The sequence below is a fragment of the Pan paniscus genome, chromosome X, assembly GCF_029289425.2.
Source record: "Pan paniscus chromosome X, NHGRI_mPanPan1-v2.0_pri, whole genome shotgun sequence".
Classification (NCBI taxonomy): Eukaryota; Metazoa; Chordata; class Mammalia; order Primates; family Hominidae; genus Pan; species Pan paniscus.
Genome location: NC_073272.2, coordinates 125582586 through 125590146, shown reverse-complemented (window position 1 = coordinate 125590146; position 7561 = coordinate 125582586). Strand labels below are relative to the sequence as shown.

General features: G+C 37.0%; 1 long non-coding RNA gene across 1 annotated transcript; it reads right to left on the bottom strand.

Moving 5' to 3' along the window:
- Positions 1-1159: 1159 nt before the first annotated feature.
- On the bottom strand, positions 1160-7308 carry LOC134729834 (uncharacterized). The gene is made up of 3 exons (XR_010111319.1): positions 6960-7308; positions 6610-6850; positions 1160-1520 (listed from the first exon to the last, which is right to left on the bottom strand). It is a non-coding gene; the product is annotated as an uncharacterized LOC134729834 (long non-coding RNA).
- Between the last annotated feature and the right edge of the window lie 253 nt (positions 7309-7561).

Genomic DNA, 7561 nt, shown 5'->3' with positions numbered 1-7561 from the left:
AAAATTTTAATTCCATTTGTAGTAGAATCTTCAATATATCCTTGAATTTTTAAAACTTGGTGTATTAGTCTGTTTTCATACTGCTATAAAGAAATACCTGGCTGGGCGCAGTGGCTCACGCCTGTAATCCCAGCACTTTGGGAGGCCGAGACGGGCGTATCACGAGGTCAGGAGATCGAGACCATCCTGGCTAACACGGTGAAACCCTGTCTCTACTAAAAATACAAAAAATTAGCCGGGTGTGGTGGTGGGCGCTTGTAGTCCCAGTTACTCGGGAGGCTGAGGCAGGAGAATGGCGTGAACCCAGGAGGTGGAGCTTGAAGTGAGCCGAGATCGCACCACTGCACTCCAGCCTGGGAGACAGAGCGAGACTCCGTCTCAAATAAATAAATAAATAAATAAATACCTGAGGCTGGGTAATTTATAAAGGAAAAAGATTTAATTGACTCACAGTTCCACATGACTGGGGAGGCCTCAGGAAACTTACAATCATGGCAGAAGTGGAAGGAAACATGCTGTTCTTCATAAGGTGGCAGGAGAGAGAAGAGTGAGGAGTGAAGGGGGAAGAGCCCCTTATAAAACCATCAGATCTTGTGAGAACTCACTTACTATCATGAGAACAGCATGGGGAAAACAGCCCCCATGATCCAATCACCTCCCACCAGGTCTCTCCCTAGACAAGTACGAATTATGGGAATTACAATTCAAGATGAGGTTTGGGTGGGGACATAAAGCCTAACCATATCACCTGGTACTGAAAAATATGGCACATGAAGCCATTCGCGTTTAGGATGATCCTATCCTCATCTAAAACACAGAAGACTAAAAAGAATTTGAGTGGATTTTTTCTCAATCTTTTCAAAGTTGGTGCAGAACTAGAACCATTATAGATGCACAGAATATAAGTTGTTTTATTACATGAAAGGGATGTCTTAGGGCATTAGTGTTTAATTCTCTTTCCAGTTTCTCATTAAGAAAGAACAGCAGATATTAATATGAAACGCACAAAATTGGTATCTAATAACCAAAATCAGCCAGCAGGTAAATTTGGATAGGTTAAAAAGCAGGATGGAGAGATTCAGGACTTGGGACATTACCTGGGGAAATTGGACTTATGTAGTTAGTTCTATTATGGCACTCTAAGCAACAAGAGGAAACTAGGCACCATTTGTTTATTTGTTTGACAAATATTCATTTAATACACAACTTCTGATAGGGATTGAGCATAAAAAAGATAATAAGACATAGTTCCCATGCTCAAAAACTCACAATAATTATTACTAAGCAAATACTAAATAAAGTTACATAATTCCTGAATAAAAGTAAATACTTATTAATGTGCTAAATGATTGCACTTGTTTTCTATTTCAGATAATATATGACTACAAATTTAGCAACTTATAATTACACCAATTTATTATCTCACAGTTCTGTAGTTCAGAAGTCCAAGCACATGTTCGCTGAGTCCTCTGCTTAAGGTTTTGCCAAGTTGAAATCAAGGTGTGGGTTGACCTCTGTTTCTATTTGGAGATAAAGATCCTATTCAAAGATCATTGAGGTTTTGGGGCAACTTAAAATCTCTGACAGTTGTAGTACTAAGGTCAATTTTTCTGGCAGGTTGTGAGCCAGGGATTACTCTCAGCTAGTAGAGGCCACTCTAGGGTCTTTGCAACATTGCTCTTTTATACACCTGCTCTCACTCACACTCAGACCTCTGACTTCAGGAACAGACCAGTCCCTTTTAAAGGCTCATATGATTCATTCAATCCACCCAGGATAATCTCTCTTTTGATTAACTCACAGTCAATTGACTGGTAACCTAATAACAGGAGTGATACATCAACACATTCACAGGCCCTGTCCACATTGAAGTGAAAAGGATTATTCAGAGCATATATATACCAGAGGGTAGAAATGTTAGGGTCTTAGAATTCTATGTACTACAGTGGTATAAAGGATATAAATAAATTAAATGTTCAGAACTACAGAGTGAAAGGCATCAAACACTGCTAAGGGCAGGAATGGTAAAATAGCAGACTCACCTGCCACACTCTACTCCCCTGCCTGTGGCATAATTCCTTTGCTAATGGCCCTAGGCACTTTATCACTAAACTGAAATATGGCTTAGCAATCCATTTGTAACTAAAGAAGCTGAAACTGCTTTTCCAATCTTATGCCAAAGGATTTAGAGAAGTCATTCCAGAGGACTCGATGTTTGTGCCTCTAAAAATGAATAAAAAATCACTTTGTGAAAAAGCAGAGGAAGACAATTCAGGCAGAAAGAACCATATGTACAGTAATATAAAGGTACAGCAATGCATGAGGCTTTTAGAAAATAATAGTTTCACGTATCTAAAGGATAAGGTACAAATAGAAGAGACAGTATCTGAAATATAGCCTTAGGGCAGACTACAAAGAACCTCATAAATTGTGCCAGTGATTCTATTCTATGGATAGGATAACCATATAATATATTATCTAAATTGGAACACTTTTGAGAGTGAAAGGTGGAATTATTCATGGTGATGCCAGAACTACATGTATAAACTGGAATTACCCCAAGCAAACCCTACTTATAGCTAACAACAAGCCAACATTTTAATTTTAGAGAGTGACCTTGAACAAGGCCACTTAATAGAAGGTGGATGGAAAATTCATTTTATTCAAATGCATTGCCCCCTTAGGCTGGACATGCTGCTAATTGCACCAATTTGTTCCATGATCCCTGCTTTTATTGAAGGTTTTCTCTAAATTTTTGGTAATCACAGTGAGTGTTGTGCCAGCTATTTCAGATTATTGCTGAATTAATTCTGGATGATGTGAAAGGCATGCTTACTCTGCTGCAATATTTAGTAAACCATCATGAGGTATTCAATGGAAAATTCAAGGACAGGATGACCATAAACTTATCAAACTTATGTTTGAAAATTTTTATATACATATGTAACTAACCTGCACATTGTGCACATGTACCCTAAAACTTAAAGTACAATAATAATAAAAAAAAGAAAATTTTTAAAAAGAATTCTTTTCTTTTTAGAAAGAATGTACTTTTTCTAATTAGAATAATAAATACAGATTTTTCTTTAAAAATCCTCAATTCTGCAATGCTGATATATTCTGTGCCATTTCATGAAAACATAACTTTAATAAATAGCTCAAGTCATATAAAAATACAGCAGGAAGAATACTGTTCCTCTAAATAAATACCCTTTAATGAACTGAACTCAGTTATGGTGATATATTTTTAGATTCAGCCATGTAAAATAGACACATGATTCCAAACTCCTTTGAGGTTTTTTATCTGGATGAAAAATGGAAGTTTGCTCTTACCCATTTTTCATCATCTGGAATGACATTGTGTGGTTAAATATGACTTAAATTCACCATGTGAATTTGGTAGAGACCATTTCATAATGCAAACCACTAATTATGAAATAAATTCTAGCTTATTTTCTCTAAGGTATGGAATCTCAGTTTATGAACGTCTGGACTTCATAAGTCATTCTCAAAAGCAAAGAGAAATCACAGAAATCTATTTTTTAGACCCCACAGGTCTTCAATTTTTTAATAAAATAGAAAATATACTTTATCAATGGCAACAAGAAAGTAATTTAAACATTCAGCTTTGCAAAAGGCTTATATAAAATATCAAAAACTTCCAAATGTAACATATTTGTAAAGAGCTGGAGATAAAGGAGAGCAGAATATGTATAGTAATGATATTTGAGTCTCAAAAGTAGAAAATGACCAAAATATAATTACATATGATACCACCATGCAATTGTCTTTATTTCATCATAAAATAGATCAAAATTTTGGAAATTTAGAGGACCAATTAATTCTCCAAGTAAGACAGTTGTCAGTTTGCCACCATGTTTTCCAGGGAATCTGCCCATTATTTGAAAGCTTTTCTTTTGGATTGTGACAATCAGCAATTTGTACTTCCTATGTTCATAAATGCTTGGGCAATTTTTGTAGTCACATCTTGCAAATTGCAACAAAAATACAATAGATAAATTCCATATAATTGCAAATTTTTGTTCACACAGTGAACACTTCTGTCCACAATTTTTTTTGCCTTTTATGTCTTCATATCCATGCATTCATTCAATCATTGGTTTTTGCATCAGTGATTTGTATAAGGAGTATTATAAGCAATAAAATCAGCAAGTTGCTGTGGTGGATACCAAAATATGGATCTTAGTTCTTTAATACAAAACGGGAAGTTTTGGGTAAATAAATAGAAGCACAAATGAAAGTGAGGTAGAAGATCAGCAGAACTTGTTTTCCAAGCACTGGTCACTACCCCACTGATCGAAACAGGATCTGGTCAAAACAGAATGCAGTAAAGAAGCCATCCAAAACCAGGTAAAACCAAGATGTTGATGAAAGCAACTTCTAGTTTCCCTCACTGCTCATTAAATGCTAATTATAATTAATTTTCATGCTAAAAGATACTTCTACCAGAGCCATGACAGTTTACATGCCATGACAATGCCTACAAATAACTTTACATTATATAAAAGGGGAGGAATCCTGGGTTCTGTGAACTCCGCATCCCTTTTCTAGAATATTTATGAATAACCTGTCCCTTGTTTAGCATATAATTAGGGAGTAGCTATAAATATAGCTAGCCAGCAATCCACAAGTGCTGCTCTGTCTATGGGGTAGCCCTGCTCTGTCTATGGAACAGCCATTTTCCTGTACTCAGTTGCTCTAATAAATTTGTTTTAGTTTCACTTAACTCTGTTGGCTCACTCTTGAATTATCTCCTGGGTGAAGCCAAATACAAGAACTCTCCCAGGCTAGGGCTCAACTTTGGGGTTTGCCTGCATCAAAAGGGGAGGATTCAAGAAAGGTATCATAGGGAAGTTAATATCTAAGTGGAGTATATAGCTTGAGGAGTAAGATTTGAAAAAGTGGAGTTAAGACAAAGAATATAATATGCAAAAAAACAGAATCTGGGAATAAACGGAAGATAGAAATATCAGGACAACAAACAGAACAAAAAATAATCATGTTTGATAGAAAATTTGGAATTCATTTTTGTTGTATGCAGATCAGTGGCAGAAGAGAAGTGTGGAAATGTGGGTTTGGTGCAAATTGGGCAGAGATTTGAAAGTCAAAATTAGATATTTGTAATTTGCTAAACTTCAGAATATCATCTAAGTATCTTTTGTTGTTAGTTGTTTGTTTCCTATATATATCATATCTTAAGTCAACTTTATTTAGTACTAACTTGTACATAGAATCCATTATTTTAGAAGTACAATTTGATATGTTTTGACAAATGTATACAACTGTGTAATCACCAATTCAATAAAGACAAGAAACATTCACATCACTTTTTATGGCCTTGTACACTTAATCCAAAGTTTTTCTGCCATATACAGGCAACCTCTACTCTGCTTTCTGTCCCTATAAATTATTTTAACTAATACAGAAATTAATAATAAAATAATACTATTATGTACTCTTTTCTTACTGGCCTCATTCGCTCAACTTAACATTTTGAATATTAATCCAATTTATGTAGTGCAAATCAGCAGATAATCCCTTTTTATTCATAAATAGTATCCGATTGTATAGATATGTCACAATTTCAATATCTGTTCACTGGTTGAGGGAGATTTAGTTTGTCTCCAGATATTGACTACTATGAATAGAGCTTCTATGAATATTTGTGTAAAAGCCTTTCTATTGACATATATTCTTGTGTCGCTTGGGTAAATACCTAGGAGTAAAATTGATGGGTCATATAGAAACTGTATTTTAAATTCATATGTAACTGTCAAGATGACTCTTAGATGGAGTGTATCATGTTAGATTCCCACAAGCAGTATATGAGAGATTCAGTTGCTCCACATCCTTGCTAGCCCTTAGTACTATCAGTCTTGTGAACTGTAGCTTTTCCAATGAGTATATTGTAGTCTCTAATTAGGATGTTAATTTTTATTTCTCTCACGACTAATAATGTTGAGCATTTATTGTTGTGCTTATTAAGCATTTTTACTCTTCATTTGTGAGATAATGTTCACACTTTGCCAATTTTTATGAAGCTATTTATTTATTTGTTTTGCTTTGTAAGAATCTGTTACATGGTTTGGATATAAGTCCGTGGTTAGATATATGTTCTACTAATAGTATTTTTCCCAATCTATAGTTCATCTTTTAATTTTATTAATAATGTCTTTCAAAACTGAATTTTAAAAAATTAATAAAGTCAATTTATCATTTTTTTGCTTTATATTTCCTTTTTGTCTCCTACTTAAAAAATCTTTGTCTACTTCAAAGATTTAGGAATTTACTGAAGCATTTCATGACAGGATACTATTTTTTTTCATAAATATTATAGTTTTGTCTTTTATCATTAGGTATTTGACACATTTGACATCTTTTTTTTTTGTCTATGGCATGAGGTAAGTCAAGGTTAATATTTTTTACATAAGTTATCAACTCATTTCCGTGTGGTTTGTTCAAAATTCAGTTGTTTTCTGTATTAGTTTTTTATTGATGCTGTAACAAATTCCCACACATAGCAACTTAAAACAAGGCAAATGTATTCTCTTACTCTTCTGTAGTTTAGAAATATGACATAGAACTTACCAGACTAGGGTGGGGAGGAGCCAAGATGGCCGAATAGGAACAGCTCAGGTCTACAGCTCCCAGCCTGAGCCACACAGAAGACAGGTGATTTCTGCATTTCCATCTGAGGTACTGGGTTCATCTCACTAGGGAGTGCCAGACAGTGGGCGCAGGTCAGTGGGTGCGCGCACCGTGCGCAAGCCGAAGCAGGGTGAGGCATTGCCTCACTCGGGAAGCGCAAGGGGTCAGGGAGTTCCCTTTCCTAGTCAAAGAAAGGGGTGACAGACCGCAAAATCGGGTCACTCCCACCCGAATACTGCGCTTTTCCGACAGGCTTAAAAAACGGCACACCGGGAGAATATATCCTGCACCTGGCTCGGAGGGTCCTACGCCCACGGAGTCTCGCTGATTGCTAGCACAGCAGTCTGAGATCAAACTGCAAGGCGGCAGCGAGGCTGGGGGAGGGGCGCCCGCCATTGCGCAGGCTTGATTAGGTAAACAAAGCAGCCAGGAAGCTCCAACTGGGTGGAGCCCACCACAGCTCAAGGAGGCCTGCCTGCCTCTGTAGGCTCCACCTCTGGGGGCAGGGCACAGACAAACAAAAAGACAGCAGTAACCTCTGCAGACTTAAATGTCCCTGTCTGACAGCTTTGAAGAGAGCAGTGGTTCTCCCAGCACGCAGCTGGAGATCTGAGAACCGGCAGACTGTCTCCTCAAGTGGGTCCCTGACCCCTGACCCCCGAGCAGCCTAACTGGGAGGCACCCCCCAGCAGGAGCACACTGACACCTCACACGGCAGGGTATTCCAACAGACCTGCAGCTGAGGGTCCTGTCTGTTAGAAGGAAAACTAACAAACAGAAAGGACATCCACACCAAAAACCCATCTGTACATCACCATCATCAAAGACCAAAAGTAGATAAAACCACAAAGATGGGGAAAAAACAGAACAGAAAAACTGGAAACTCTAAAAA